This window comes from Humulus lupulus, chromosome 1 (genome assembly GCF_963169125.1).
Source record: "Humulus lupulus chromosome 1, drHumLupu1.1, whole genome shotgun sequence".
NCBI lineage: Eukaryota > Viridiplantae > Streptophyta > Magnoliopsida > Rosales > Cannabaceae > Humulus > Humulus lupulus.
In genome coordinates this window covers 54,484,494-54,488,971 of record NC_084793.1, presented here as the reverse complement: position 1 = coordinate 54,488,971, position 4,478 = coordinate 54,484,494, and the positions used below count along the sequence as shown (strand labels likewise).

The window sequence follows — 4,478 nt, the reverse complement described above, 5'->3', positions numbered from 1 at the left end:
ATTTTTATACACACATGAATGTTTCATTTATATGTATGATCGCAACAAACACATACACTTCAAAAAATTAAAAAAAAAAATTAAAATTGAGGAGGGAGGAAGAGAGAAATTCAGTCTCAAAAGAATGAAGAACTCACCAAACAAATAATAATGGTGGCAGTGGCGGAGGAATAGAAGTGCAATAGTGAAGGATCAGTGATAGGGGCAAAGATAGAGGTGGTCGTGCAGTGGAGATGGTGGTGGAAAATCGATAAGAGGGAGAAAACTTATGTTGAGAAGAGCTAATTAGGTGTATTTGAGTAAGGGTAGTATAGGAAATATCACTATAAAACCGGGTATAAATTAATTAGATATTGTTGCTGGGTATACTTAGTTAATGAACTCTAAAAACGGGTAAATATGAAGTTTTCCCTAATTTTTTTGTATTGGGTCGCTTTCTTTGGCATAATATACCACGTGGCAATGAGCAAATTACTTCCCCAAAATAATTATTATTTAGATAAATATCTCTATTTCAAAAAAATTCAACAAATGACCCAATAAAAAAAATTAATATAGTAAAATTTCATATATGCTCTTACCCTCTTTAACCTTATGAAAACCCTAATTTTCACTTTTCTTCTCCTCTCCTGAAAATGTGATAACTCAGAGTTGTCTCCCATAGTCATTGCTGACGGTTGAGTCTCTGCTACGACCACCATCATCGCGGAAAACAAAGCTAAGCCACTCACCTAGCCATTGTCGAAGACTGAAGATAAGCTACTCACAATGTCATTATCGAAGACTTAAGCTAAACCACTCACCCAGTCATCGTGAACTCCACCATTGTCGAATCTAAGCCCTCTTTAAGTTCTCTCTGTCCGTCTCTCTGACTCTTTTTCGTTTTCTTCAGATTTTTATCTAGGTTCCTGCATTTTTAGGAGTTATTAGTTGATCTATTTAATTCACACCTGTTGGTTGCGAGATCTTGGACTACTCGTTTTTTTTATTTGTTTTCGCTTTGCTCTCTCTCATTGATTGATTTAAAAATTTGACTATAATGATTCTTCAGTTTAAATAAGTGTCGTATTGGATCTAGAAATTTCCGATATTGAGGAAAGAAATGGATAAGGAGTTTGTTTACTCAGTTTAGATGAATTTTGATTTAATTCGATGATTTCCATGCTTTCTTTTCTTCTATCATACTCTTTTGTGTAAGCAATCACGTATATTTGCGATAATTGTAGTACATTGTATATTGTGTATATTAAATTATATATATGTATAACTAATAACAGGCCATTTGAGAGGGGTTTCTAAGTGATTTTAATTTCCACAACTTGGTGATTCATTTAGATAATTTTTGGTTAATCATTGATATCTTTGTTTATAGGTCAGACTTTGGTTCCTTAGCACATTTTTCAGTGATTAGTTTTTGTGTAAATGGTGTTAAATGGCTAAAAAATTATTAAAAAAAATCACTGGTTGTGTAGTTTTTGTTTTGATTAATTAATACCCAATTAATTGTGATGCTTAAGAAATACAATTTGATGGGTACATGCAAAACGAGGATCTGTGATGGGATTATTGTTTGTGTGCTTATTTTAAACTAGATTTACGTTTTTCTTAGTTGAGTTGTTGTACATTTCAGAAGCTAGATGGCGAAAGGGAACACGTCTATTTGGCATTTTCTTTATCTGTTTGATTTGATTGCTTGGTTCTAGGAAAGCTTGATTAGTTCATGCTATTATTCTTAACTTTCCTTCTTTGTCACTTTAGATTTTGTTTATTTGCTTTGTCAACTGAACAATCTTTCTACACAATTTTTTTTTAGTTTTGTTGGTTGTTTGTTTTTTTTAGTTTCACCTACTTGTTGCTGAAACTTGAATCTATTTCGTCACGATTGGTTGTTGTTGAGCCTTAAAAAGATGTAATGAGGGGGTGGTGGGGGTTTTGCTTTCACTTTTTTATATGTGTTAATGATGCTTCTCATCATTTTCTTTCAGCATGAAATAGTCTCTTACCAGAGAGCAGCTGCTCTCAAGTATACCTATTTTATACTCTTTTTGCTTTTATCTTTGGTTTGATTTACATGCCACTGTTTGTATTTTACTGGCTTTGTTTTCTGTATTAACTTATGGTATGACATATATTTTTTTATACAGGAGTAAAAGGAAATAGAATATATTATACCTATAGATCAATGGAATAAAAAGATGCTTCAATTTCTAGGAAAGTTAGGAGTTATAGATTCGATAAAAACAAAATTAGGTGCTAGGCTGGTGAATATTTTTAGAAAGGCTCTCTAGGACATTTATTAGACTTAAAGATTACACCCATGAATGCACTAGTACACCATATGGTGCTTAGGACTTTAGAGAGTGGAGAAGATGAATTAAAATACATGGTGAATGACCATGTATACAATTTTGGTTTAAAGGAGTTTAGTATTATTATGGGATTGAAAACATACATCAATCCTTCTATAGAAAGCATGACATTCAAGCGGGGTTCTATTATGACAAAATTATTTCCTGAAAATAGATCGGTCACAAAAAAAAGATTTGGAAGATGCTTTTTTACAATATGATGGATGTGATGAGGATTTATTGTTGAAGCTTGCTTGTTACATTTAGTTGAAAATTTTCTTCTTGGGAGCATATATATTTTAATGGGGCATATATATTTTCATTTAGTTTAATTTGTATTTTGCTCTGGTATATCAATTATAGCCTATAGTATATAAATTTTTATACTTACCTTAATGTTATTCTCTTTCGGTGTATAAGGGTTTGCTCATTTGCTTTTGGTTATATACATTTTTCTTTGGTATATCTCTTTTCCTCTGGTATATCTATTTTTGTTCTGGCATATCCATTATAGCCTATGATATATATCTTTATATACTAAAATCAATTTTTCTTTAAAATATAGAACATTCCCAATTATTTATAGGAACAAACAACAATTGTTGATACACAAGAAGAAGAAGAAACAAATGTTGAAGTAGAAATTTATATTCAGGTATATATTTTATAATTATATTGTTTTTTGTCTCAAGTATTATCTATATTATATTCAATAGTAATTTAGTTTACCCCTGGTGTATTGGTTTTAGCCAATGATATATATACATTTATATTTGAAAAACAATAATGATTGAAATGTTAATAACAGTAGATATACATGGTTTATAAACTTTTTCCATGTCATATATTTTATTTTCTTTTAGTATCATTTGCTCATTTGTTTTTGGTTATGTATAAATTTATATTTATATTCGTTTTGATATATCTGTGTTTGCTCTAGTATATCCATTATAACCTATGGTATACATATTTATATACTTGCATCATTTTTCTTCAAAATTATTTAAACTTAGTAATTTTTTTTAGGAACAAGCAGCTACATTTGCCGAACAAGAACATGAACAAGAGCAAAAAACTATTGAAGCAAAAGTTGAAATTATGGTATATATCAGTATATATTATATAATTATTTGGTCTTTGAAATATTTCAATGATATTTTTTTTTCCTTTGCAATATTAATACACATCTCTCTATTATATTTGTGCAAAAATAAGTTTTTTTTTTCTTTTTGTTAATTTTGCAGTAAAAAAAATGAAAAGAAGCAAGGAGTGTACACAAGAAAAAAAGAAAGTAGAAGAATAAAAGTCGGTTCCCTTGAAGAGGAAGAGGAAGAGGAAGAATAATAACTGAATATTTTAATGTTTACGATATATAACTTTCATCTTTGTTATCTCTACTTTGAAGCAATTGAAAACTTCATGTCAATAGCTATTGTTGTTTGACTTTAGGTCCCTTGTTGTTTAACTTTGTGAGTATGTGTCGATAGCTATTGTACAAGTCTGTTGTTTAACTTTATGTCAATAGCTATTGTTGTTTAACTTCAAAATAACTTCAGATCTTTTGTTGTTTAACTTCGTGTTATTAGTTGTACTACACTTTTTATAACATTATATAATATATGAAATATGATGATTATTAAAATATTTTAATGCCTTAAGCTATTTATATATACATGATATTTTTATGGTGTAAATATAAGATTATTATATTGAATGATATACTAGCAAATATGAAAAATGTATATTGAGTTTTTTGATTCCTATAGGTTTTTGAAGTACCCAAGGAGCTTGGAAAAAGGATAATAAAACATGGTATTGTTGAAAAGTCACCGTACACTACAATGTTTTTGTCAGCTGAAGGAGAGAGTATACATATAAAGAGAGCAAAGCCAAACTTCCCCACAATACCAAAACACTCTCAAACAAACACTCTCAAACAAACACTCTCAAACTTCTTTTGATTTAGGGATATCACCTTTGGAAGCTCCATTGCTTGTCTCCCCACTTCAACCAGTCCCACCACTTGAACAAGCCTCACCATTTCAACAAGCCTCAACTTTAGAAGATGAACAAAACATAATAAAACACCCATTTACAGATGAGTTGGACAAACCACCGCCACTAACATTA

The 4,478-nt window shown here is 30.1% G+C and overlaps 1 long non-coding RNA gene across 1 annotated transcript; it reads left to right on the top strand.

Moving 5' to 3' along the window:
• The first annotated feature begins 615 nt into the window (after nt 1-615).
• LOC133792604 (uncharacterized) lies at nt 616-3,814 on the top strand. Its single transcript, XR_009874253.1, has 3 exons — nt 616-858; nt 2,935-3,003; nt 3,375-3,814. It is a non-coding gene; the product is annotated as an uncharacterized LOC133792604 (long non-coding RNA).
• Nucleotides 3,815-4,478: the final 664 nt, after the last annotated feature.